Source organism: Rhipicephalus microplus, chromosome X (genome assembly GCF_043290135.1).
Source record: "Rhipicephalus microplus isolate Deutch F79 chromosome X, USDA_Rmic, whole genome shotgun sequence".
Classification (NCBI taxonomy): domain Eukaryota; kingdom Metazoa; phylum Arthropoda; class Arachnida; order Ixodida; family Ixodidae; genus Rhipicephalus; species Rhipicephalus microplus.
This window is the reverse complement of record NC_134710.1, coordinates 201,692,652-201,704,926: the sequence shown is the minus strand read 5'-3', so window position 1 is coordinate 201,704,926 and position 12,275 is coordinate 201,692,652. Positions and strand designations below refer to the sequence as shown.

Genomic DNA, 12,275 nt, shown 5'->3' with positions numbered 1-12,275 from the left:
GGACGATTCAACTAGGAAAAGAGTAATTTAGTGATTCAATGAACACTTTGGCATTCAGCGTACTTTTATTTCTGTTATGTTCAGTTGGTCCTGTGTTGCGGAGAAGTAGTGGTTCATATTACCTCGGCTACTACATATCTATAGGTTCTCCAGCAAAAAAAAAAAACAAATAAATCGAAATTGTACAAAGAGCAGCTACGAAAAAAAATATTGTATCGTGCCGCAAAAAGTTAAAATAACATGGTAATGTAAAGTTAGCATGCACAAGTTCACACTGCAATAAAATGTTCGCACGCACACATTTCTAGTTCCGAGGTAGTATATGAACACATCACTCCGCATATAAAAATATATAGCTGTATGTCACAAGCGGTTATCCAATGAGGTGTTCACTAAGAAGTATTTTTTTCAAGAATATGTACGCCTTTTTCTGAATATGCATTTGAAGCCAATGTCTGAGTGATTTCTTTAATGGGAGGGTGCCTATGTCGAAGCTTGCTAGTTTCTTCCGTAATATTTTTTTTTTCATTTGCGTACTTTACGCGCTCTAAAAGAATATGACCAACATTTTCATCTTCGTGACCACGGGGGCATTCCGCAAAGTTCGACCAGTGTATTTTTTTGCGGGGAGCTGTTTGTATATGCAACTTCCAGCCGAAGCCTGTAGAATCTACCCCTGTTGAGAATTTTATTTGTAGATCAACTTGCTAAAGTAACGATTGCCTTCATTTATAGCTATGAAACCACTTCCTCGTATAACAGTGGCTGGTTCCTAGTGGTATCATATTTCGAATATTTACCTCAAACCATTATTTCGAAAAAAAAAGCCTAAATCTGAAAATTACTTCCCCGTCTCTAGAAAAATAATGTGCGTAGCCAAACTTTCCAAATAGTCACTGCTGCCACATGCTACAAAAAATTTAGAGAAAAATGAGACTACCTGTTACTATATGCATGTGTCCCGACTTCTCATATAGCTGTCTTCTAAGATCCGCGTTAACTTCTTTTGGGTAGTCGGGCCTTCAACACTTTGAAAGGAATATTTATTTATTTATTTATTTTTACATACTGTAGCTTCAATAAAATTAATGCAGGAGTGGGAAAAGAAAAAAAAGAAGAGCTAATCAACATTTTTAACAGGCTTCCAAAATGTCTTGAAGTGGTAGAGAACGAACACCCCCACGCATGATATTCCAAGTTTCTACAGTTTAAGGGAGCAAGGAGTGTTTGAACGTGTCACTGTGGGTGAAAAGTTTGCAATGTTAAGAACGTGGTCACTCCTCGTAGACAAAGATCTGGGAAATCTCAGACATTATTCTAGAAAGCCGAAGTGCGAAGAATTGATTAAACTTTGCAGAAGTTTTAGACATTCAATATGGCGACGCTTCACAAGTGTAGTGAGGTACGGCTGGGGAAAAAATTCATTGGAGGAAAGCCCCTTTCAAATTTCTTGCATATAATGCGCACAGCTCTTTTTGAACGAATTATAGTTTCTTCATGTCACACTTCTTGTGGCGATTCCAAACCACACTACCATATTCAATGATGGGTAACAATAATGACGTACAGAAAAGGTAATGCGTATTTTAAAGTATATATATATATATATATATATATATATATATATATATATATATATATATCTGAAGAGTAAGGACTCATAATAAGTAATTCGTAACTTTTCGAATAGGTAATATAGCATTGAAGACTACGCTGGTACACTTGTAGACTTATTCAACTGAAGGGATACCAGGTAGCACTGGCTAGAAGTATTACTTGTTCCAATGAAGATGTTCTCTAGTTTCATAATTAGTTTGTGAAGTGAAAACTTGGTCTTCATTAAATACTTCATAACTGTGCGATGTTAAAGCATGTAATACACCAGATGGACAAAATTTCTGGAGCCCTCCACTGCGGCGTCTTGCATATTTATTTCGTGGTTTTGGGACGTAAAACCCCAAATTTTAATATTACTAATATTAATAGTAAACACATCATCAAGACACCAACATCTCCAATGCATTATTTTAATTTTAAACAATACGTTTTGGTCTGTGGAATAACATGCGGCGTATTTCACTGCTGGTCCAGATTATTGTAAATTTTGTATTAAGCTCAAATTGTTGACCTAAGTGTAATAGCCGACACCATAGATATTTGCTCAATTTTCCATACTATGTATGCACGTACATATGCGAACAGACTGTAAGGTATACCTCAAATAGTTGGAATTGCAAGAAAAGACTCAAACTAGGCTGCTTTCGTGAATGTTTGGCTTCACCGTAACTAACAAGTCATGATCATTGTCAGCATCATTTATCATCCTTTTCAATCCACCACCAATGTCGGTGCTTGGACGGCGTTTCGGTGACGTAGTCCGAGGGATCCCGCTTTTGTAGTTTGATGCTATAGGCTCTGGCTAGAACAGCTGCATTCTCATTATAATTCACTCGCATGCCGTGGTGCTCTTCAATTGCTCACTGCATTTTCTTTTAGTATTAGTTCTACAGATGGCTACCAGCATTACAGGCGGTCAAAAAACATTTACATTTGATGTACCGTCATATACCCTAGTAATTTCATTTGTCATCGTAACGGGAGCTGGCAGTATAACTCATTGGATAAATGACGCTGAAATTTGTATTACCTGAAAGCCTACGCCTGATAGTCTACGCCACTTCAGAAGCGAAGCACGACAAACTTTACGGCTTATTCGCAAAACTTGGCGTTGTAAAGTAGCACTTGAAATGGACGAAAATTTACACTTCGATCATAATAGTAGTCATGAGGACATTTATATACAAACCGTTTGACAACAAATGAAATTGCTAAGTTCACCGACATGTATAGGTTATTGCCGACAAGTGGCGTGCATTGGATGAGCTGACATTACATATTGAAACTTTTTCTTCGTATTATTGGCACCTAATGAAACGCCAAAAGTGGTTTACGTGAAGCAGTTTCTTGCCTCATAATCAGATAAATGCGCTCCTGCCATTTTCCACTCGTGCTCCACATCGGGGCTTTCAATCGCGCAATGTAACTGGATGTGCGCGCTTGTCATTGGTGATGACTCGATGCTGTGCAATACCGTTGCTAATGCTGGGGCTACGCTGATAGTATAGTTTGGTAAAGACTGAAAAAAAAATTGGCAAAATGAGCCATGCATATGAAAATAACGCTCTTTTTCATGCTCTTTATGGGCCCTTCGGCGGATTATTGCTATTGTTTGCTTTGCTGTAACAAGACAGAATATTATTTCATGCAATAATAGCACCACGCTTCATTAGGATCGAGTGTTGAGGGTAATTTACACTGTTTTACTGTGTGATGATGATGATATGTGGGGTCTAACGTCCTGACGCCACCATATCATTATGAGAGACGAAATAGGGGAGGGCTCGGGAAATTTCGACCACCTGGGGTTCTTTAACGTGCACCCGAATCTGAGCACACGGGCCTGCAGCATTTTCACCTCCATCGAAAATGCAGCCACCGCAGCCGGGATTCGATACCGCGACCTGCGGGTCAGCAGCCGAGTACCTTAGCCACTAGACTACAGCGGTGGGTTCTATTTTATTTCAGATACATCTCATTGCGACTTTCCGATACGAGAGCTTTGTAAATTGAGCTGCAGCACTGCATGGATACAAAAAAGGACAAAGGAGTACACGACGAACAAGAGCGCTCACTTTCAAAGAACGAAAACTTTATTTTCAAGATCGGTCATGCATACGCACACAAAATCACGCGAAAGCAGCGACAACTTTTCGTTTTACACATCACGGAACATGGAACTGACCTTCAGTCTTATTAGCGGAACCTGCGGACAACAGTTAATACATTGCAGGCAAACATAACTTCAGTCACGGCAAAATAGTGTGAGCACTGACTGTGCAGTTCATGATCGTATCAACATTGATCGTATGATCGTTATCGTTTGTCACGCTCTACACTGCCTTTGTTTCGCGCGGACGAATTCAATGCTTGTGAGCTGATACAGTGACCCCCAATAGAAATGATTCGATCTGCCCCTATTATCACTGTCCCCCAAAGAAATTGAGTATTTACGCACGCACTGAAGTTGTGTTCGGTTGCAATCTATGAACTGTTGTCCGCAGCTTTTGTTGAAAGTCCTATAAATGTGCCACAACTTGTAAAACGAAAAACTGTGGTCACTGTCACGTGATATTGTGCGTGTGCGTATATATGAGGCATGCTGAAAATAAAAGAAAATAATTATTGAAGGGGAGCGCTTGTGTTCGTCACGTAATTCTTTTTTCTGCGCTATGCTACAAGCCAGTTTACGATGAACCAACACGCGCATACTGGTACCACTATCGAAAGTTTTGTATGTATTTACATTAGCATGGTTGCACTAATTTTGTGCAGCGTACTTTCATACGATCATGAACGAATCAGAAAACGTTCATTTATTAAGCTAAGGACTAAAACATGCAGCATAAGCGATCACAAGAAACACCTGTAAATATATCCTAGCACCATGGTGCATCCCCTCTTTCCTCGTGCTCCAAAGCTCCCAATTGCCTTGTATAAATTGTAGGTACTTGCGGCGTAATTACACCTCAGTTATCAAACAAAAAAAAGGTCTAATGAATGGTTGTTGCATGTCATGGTTACTTCGTTTATTTTATTGTCATCCCATGTAGTTCGTGATAAGTCTAAAACTCCTAACAACGGAATTTAACCAAAGAAGCGGGCTTCTCCATCGGACACGCTCAGTGCGCTGTATACACACATTGCTCTATGCTACGCGGACGTGGAATCTAAAGCTTAAATATTGCAGTCAGTAATCATAAATAGGCTGGTTAGTCATTATGAGTGCGTTAAGGCCTTAGAACAACCATGAAAAGGAGCCCTCACCATACATGTGGGCGTAAACATTGATGCCTCGCGGACGACAGCATCATAAATCGAGTCTCAGTGTGCTCCTGATGGCAACTTGACTTCGCGGGGAACGTAGCTCGACCATTAGTGCAAATTGTTTCATGAACTTGCTCACTAATGTTTCAATAACTGGAGCAGGACAGTCCGGATGGCATCGTCGAGCAGCCTTCCCGCATCGAGCGCACATGCGCAGAGTCGCAACAGAGTCCCCGAGATGACGTCACACGACCCCACTGAAACACCTTAGGGTGAATAAGGACCCTCACGATGTAACGAAAAAAATGGGGTATGGTAAATAGTGTCACTAAATAGTTGAGGTAGATATTGCATAAGGCGTGCATACAAAAAAAAAGAGATACACGGTGACACTCAAAACGTGATGATTTCATAACGTTATATTTTAACGTACCAAAACTAATCCAAGAGTTACCAGGTACGCCGTAGTAAAGTGTTCCAAATCATTTTCGATAACCTGCAATTTTTTCAGCGTCTACCTGAGTGTAAGTAAAGGCATTTGGATTTCTGTGTCATCGGATGCTGCCGCGGCTATGTGGAGTTTTTTTCTAATAAGGCTTATGACGGTGAACGATTGAGAAATCAGAGAATGAGCATGGTGCACGCGTTTCTTCATATAAATACGGCACGACGTTTTCTTTCAGACGGATAATGCTGCCCCACTTTGTCATTTCAGAGATGCCATACCTTCAGCAGCTGTGATACATTCTCTCTCGTTGCCCCGCCGCGGTGGTCTAGAGGCTAAGGTACTCGGCTGCTGACCCGCAGGGCGCGGGTTCGAATCCCGGAATTCAGGAACAGCGCAACCTACAAGTAGTTACTTCGTAACTACGGAAGCGAAAAAACAAGGACAGAAAAGAGCGCCGACTTTCAACAAAGGTTTAATATCGGAGGGATGTACATATATAGGCGAAAAATGAGAAAAAATGAGAAAAATGGGCATGCGTAGAAGGGTGCAGGAACAACAACTGCGATACACTGTCAGCAAAACTGTTGTCTCTTGTTGAAAGGGCTGAGAAAACAACTGCATATGCAACTTAAAAAAGATCGAGATACGCAATCTCCTTTTTCAACAATGCAACCGATGGGCAGCTTACACATTTACCGTCAAACTTGTTTATTTAGTAAGCTTCAATTATCTCACGCGTGGCCTGCGAGTTGTGCTTGCTTAATACCTCGCAACGCTCAAAAACTGGCACGCAGCCGCAGTCTCTGCAGTGGATTCCGAGGTGTCCTTGAACTGCGTTGTGAACATTGTTATTGTGCTCTCTTAAACGGTCATTAAGGCACCTTCCGGTTTGCCCTATGAATTCAGTTATGTCCTACCAACTTGCCCAAGCTTCCACGCTTCGAATCCCGGCTGCGGCGGCTGCATTTCCGATGGAGGCGGAAATGTTGTAGGCCCGTGTGCTCAGATTTGGGTGCACGTTAAAGAACCCCAGGTGGTCAAAATTTCCGGAGCCCTCCACTACGGCGTCTCTCATAATCATATCGTGGTTTTGGGACGTTAAACCCCACAAATCAATCAATCAATCATTCTCTCTCGAACAGAAGGGCCACTTATGTATGTAACCCTCGTAATCTAGCAGCTTGCAGACCTGCTAGGTATGCTTAATGTTGGCTCGCAGGATATGTTTTTTGATTTGTGGGATTTAACGTCCCAAAACCACTATTTGATTATGAGAGACGCCGTAGTGGAGGGCTCCGGCTCGCAGGATATGTTACGTCACTGGCTGTGCCAGCTTCCATGGCACGTGCAGCCAGCCGATTTGTAAACAACGAAGGAAGACGTACCTGTCGACAGCTGGTCGTGATCTCTGCTGGACAAGACCAGATGTAACGGACATTTCTGGGTCTGCGCGAGGAGGAGAGAGCACGAGAATTCACAGACGATGCGCAATGTCCCATATCTTGTGCGCGAGCGTGCTCATCCGCGGGCTGCCGATGACACCCCGCGGGGACTCTGCGGGGCACCTTTACATGTAGAGGCTGGCTGACGGCCTCATCAGCCGCTAGAGTATATCGGTTTTGTGGGCTTGCCCGTGACCGCGAAAGCTGTCACGCTGCGCGAAAGGTACCCGTTCAGTAGTCGGTGAGCGAGCATCGCGGTCGCCGCAGTGACACGCCGACGATTGCAGCCTCGAAGCGGCACCCGCTCCACGCGCGGCGGACCGACACGCTCGGATGATGGCTCCCCCGTGGGCAGCTCTCTTTTCCGCTCCAATGATAGTAACTCCATGACGAAACAAGCGCAAAAAATACGCGCACTCAGAGAGGACACAGACAAGCGCTTACTAGCAACTTAAAATTTTATTTCAAAGCGAACACTAATAAAGACATCACACGCACGTACGTCACTCCCGACTTCCCCTGTCATCATCAACAACGTGATATGACGTACATGCGTGGGATGTATTTATTAGTATTCGCTTCGAAATAAAATTTTCAATTGCTATAGTAAGCGCTGGTCTGTGTCCTCTCTGAGTGTGTGTATTTTTGCGCTTGTTTCATCATGAACCGTTGCCAACACGCCCAACTGACAGTCATTCTAGATAGTAACTCCGCTGTCCCGCCTTCAGCTATATCACCGGCTTTTGACACCCGAAACCTTCGTAACTTGTCATCATCACCAGGTGAGTTAGATTAAAGACCAACAGCAAGCTTTGACAATATAGGTCCCTCGCACAGTTTCCGCACAACTCGTCAAGACTGCATTCAGAGAGAAAGAGAGATTCTTTAGGCTGTACTGGAGAGGTTTGCCCAGCGGCTATGTACAAGCAAGCTACATCTTCATGCAAAATTAAAATACACCCCGCCGCGGTGGTCTAGTGGCTAAGGTACTCGGCTGCTGACCCGCAGGTCGCGGGTTCAAATCCCGGCTGCGGCGGCTGCATTTCCGATGGAGGCGGAAATGTTGTAGGCCCGTGTGCTCAGATTTGGGTGCACGTTAAAGAACCCCAGGTGGTCAAAATTTCCGGAGCCCTCCACTACGGCGTCTCTCATAATCATATGGTGGTTTTGAGACGTTAAACCCCACAAATCAATCAAATCAATCAAAATTAAAATACAAGCCTAGAGAACAAAAAACATACAGAAAGCACACCTGAGCCCCCAACATGCTAAAGTATCACCAGCAGGGTAGCGGCACGAAAGGCACGTTGGGAAAGGCGAAATCAAAATACGACGAATCGAATATGAAAGCAAAAAAAAAACGATTAACCTATACGACGTCTTTGATATATATTCACGAATATGAGCGTGTTCTCGTAGCGAAAACTGAATAAAAACAATTGATTGATTGATTTGTGGGGTTTAACGTCCCAAAACCACCATATGATTATGAAAGACGCCGTAGTGGAGGGCTCCGGAAATTTCAACCACCTGGGATTCTTTAACGTGCACCCAAATCAGAGCACACGGGCCTACGACATTTCCGCCTCCATCGGAAATGCAGCCGCCGCAGCCGGGATTTGAACCCACAACCTGCGGGTCAGCAGCCGAGTACCTTAGCCACTAGACCACCGCGGCGGGGAATAAAGGACAATTAACAGGAATTATTAGCAATATAAGAACCAAGCCACTGATGAATTTAAAATATGGAAGCATTATCAACGCTGATATAAATCATTCAATTGTTTGGTTAAACTTCACTACCAGCAAGACCTATTGTGTTTAAATATTGCTGGTTCCTCTTTATAAAGGGACCAGCTGTTCAGAGCGCATATAGGGGCCATGAATTGCCGTAATGTGGAAGGCTTCAACGCTCATTTAACGTTTAAAGTGCCCATAAAACGGAGGGCCCAAGCGCAATACATGCCGCCCCCATCGGGATGCAGCAGCCACGGTGGTAAATAGAAACAGCGGCGTCTAGCCAAGCTGACAGATGCCATGTATATCCGTATTTCTAGGCTGTGAACTTCTTTTCTATTTCACCATTCTTGCCCGACCTGTTTTCTCGTCTTTCTTTTGTTCCTTCGCTCATTTCGATAAGATGCCTACTTCACAGGAAAAACCCTGCATGAGAACAGCAGCGCCTTTAATATCTCGCGGCGGCATCATTTCTATCTGCTCCCAAGTCAGACCTTCAACTTCGGTCGTTGTCTGCGATATCTTCAAACAATAGAACGTGCCGCCGACCTATATTCCCCAGGGAAGAGCCATTTTGCTTCTGCAACAAACTACTGCGACGTGCGAGCGCGTGTGTATTCTGTCTGCGTGTGTACGCGCGCAGAAGAAGGGAGTATCAAGGGCGCCCCTTAACTGAGCGGATATCTTCACCGGGAGCGAATAATCGGCGTCCATGCGCGTAAATGTAGCCGATCTTACCCATCGCTGCGCTATAACCATCGGTCTGATGCGGATCGCGTGCGCACCGAAAGGCGCGCGCCCTCCGGAAGAATCCATGTTTGACGACGGCCGGAGAGAAAGAGAGCCGATGGGGGACTAGAAAAGAGCAAACGCTCGCGGCAGAAATAAGCGGCCAAAAAGTGCGATTGGGCCAGATAAGCAGACTGGAACACGTCTCAGGCGAGCAAGTTTTTTCCTGGCGGCAGAGGAAGTTGTCTTCGGTGGGCGCTGAACCCTCCTTCCAAAGCACCCCTCTCCGTTTGGGCAGCCCGCGGTGCAAAGATGTTTCCGAGGAGCAGCGGTCGCGTCGACCGGGCCCCCTATATTACCGGTCTCTTCTGCTCGATGTGCCGCGCTACTTTTCTGCTAATCGGCACACGGGTCCCAAAAAGATAACGAACTCAGCAGAGATGTTTGTCACGCCACGCATTCAAACGCTTCGCGCAATCAAGAAGTGATTTGTAACACTGCATTGATGCGGGTTTGCCGACGGCGGCCCAGTGCACTTTTTGCAACGCCTGCATTGCCCACTACTATGCAAAAAAACAAAAAAATTCGGGTGAGCGCGCGCGCCCGTGTTGTAGTCCGTTTTTTATTTTTTTTTGAGAAGGGAGTGGGGGAGGGAGTTGCGCCGCGGGAGGGTTAGTTTAATGAAACCTTATGAATGTTCGCACGCTCACGAACGCACACACGCACTAGTGGACGTAACATTACTGCTTTCAAAAGCCTCCTCCTGTAAACCGCGGGGGCTGGGAAATATGTGGTGTTGAAATAATGACCTTCTTGACGTCAGTCAAATAGAGGAGAAAATGTTTTCAGCCGAACAGTAATTCGTAAAATGTTGTTATACTGCAGCGGGCGTTGCAAGAAATGTGTAAAAAAATTAGGAAAGTGCAATATGTGACGCTACCTTCGCAATTGCTTTTTCTGTGGCAGACAATTCCAGCTTGTTACAGACATCCTTTGGAATAGTAATTAAGAATTTGGAATGTAAAGTTAATTCTCAAATAGGAAAATTAAGTTCTTCATAGGGAGAACTCGTCGAAGTTTTGATGTATAAAAAAACGGCCTTCCAATGCCACAATCAAGCTGTACTAAATTCAATGGCGAAATTGATACCCAGATGCGCAACGATCAGACATCTGGAAATGCGGCCCTGTTCAAAACAACAATGCAGAGGTGTAGTTCTTCCACATTCGTTACCGCATGTGCGCCATGCGTGCTATAATTGCAAGCGCAGCCCACGCACCCGCACAGCGAAGTCGGTTGGCGGTTGATATAACGACGCTCACTCGTTTCAGACGTCTCAGCAAAACATGGCAGTTGCTCTCTTCCACGTTTCAGTTTCGCAGCTGAATAAAGTGAATTTCATTACTTCGCAATTATGACTGGAGACCTTTTTTTCGTAACCTCACAGCTGCAATGAGTTCTTGTCAGGATGGACTTCAATTTTACCATTTGACATAATCACCTAGCTCCCCTAATTTTGAAGTTAGTTCATGTAACTTTCTTAATTACTGTCCCAAATGATTTATTGAGCCATTTTAAGACGCCTGCTGTTACAAAATTAATTGTGAAGTAATTATGAAGGTGTCAAACAAATATGGCATTTTCCTGATTTTTGAGAGCTTCGGACACATGTCTTGAAAAATCCGGTGTAATAAATTTATTATGAAGGAAGATGTCCTATGCTTCTTCAAATGCTTCCTTAACATATTTTGTTCTAATTTCGTGCACGTCTTTATGACGCGGGTCATGCAGTCCCAAAATATCTGACGCGACTGAAAGCACGTTTACAGCAATAAGGAATGTTAAGGTGTAAAACTGTGCACACTTGGTGGTTGAAATCGACACGAGGAAACTCACTTTTAATTTTCGAAAAAGAAAAGAACCAGAAAGTGTATTACAGCAAAGACCGAGGAACGTCGTCTCATGTGTGACGCGGAGCGAACCGGAGTTTGTTGAATCTGTTCAACTTAATGTCAACTGTCATTTGGGGCTTCAGCGATTCCGCACAATGTTTCACTTCCAGCGTACCCATTCATAGCAGTGTGCAATCCCATGGTGCGACATCTATTAAGGTAATAAAAGCGTTTCAGCCTCTAAGAGGCCATTTCATAAGGTACTTCGAGAGCGGGTGTTGTTATCAAGAGAAAACGCCATTATATCGTTACTTGCAAGCATGACCATATATATTTGGACAAGTTATCACAAAACTAAAATTTTCTGAATTAGGCTTTATTGTTGGGCATTTGCAAAAAATACGCGCTGTCAGACATTGACTCCACCGTACACATTCCCCCACAATGCTATATACATTGGGAGGTAGATTTACTACGTGCTGTAGCGATTTAAAGCACGGCTCGTACTCATTATAGTGGCGTTTGTGCAAATGGCCATCGCCAGAGTATTTACCGGCGCAAGTTTATTAGTGCCCTGGCGACATTATGTCATTTCCATAATGAATGCATTTTCTTATTACTCATTCTGTCGGGCACCCACTGAACGTAGAGAACCATTAGCATTTTAGAATAAGCAAAATGCCAATACAGAGCGATAACACGCGGTATTAGCTCGAGCGAAACAGCTGTCGGCTTCGAAAGCGCCAATACAGAAGGCATGCCATTTTCCCATCCTCATGCGCTGCATAGTTCTCGACGGTTGCACGAATGGCTGCTTTGAGTGTCCACTTTATAACGGGGTGGTGACCAGTGCGCCATCAAGCTCTTTTAGATGCGAAGCATCATAGAGCGCGGTTCACTCCAGCGTGCGACGTCACCACCTCCCTTAGGCGCATACGCGTGCCCTCCCCCACCTCTCCTACGCTCCCCCTCTTTCACCTCGCAACGCCGACGAAGGCGCTAGCCTGCGCTCGCTCTCACCACTCTCTTCTTTACACATTCCTCCCCACGGCATTTATACACCCATTGCGCATGCGCGTACCCTCTCACTCTCTCTTCTTACCTACGCTTTCCCCTCTCTCGCCTCGCAACGCCGACGCAGGC

The 12,275-nt window shown here is 44.3% G+C and overlaps 1 protein-coding gene across 3 annotated transcripts in view; it reads left to right on the top strand.

Annotated features, from left to right (window-relative positions):
* Positions 1 to 12,275, top strand: part of LOC119187647 (uncharacterized) — an 87,708-nt gene that overhangs the window by 55,469 nt on the left and 19,964 nt on the right. The gene's annotated exons all lie outside the window — the stretch shown is intronic.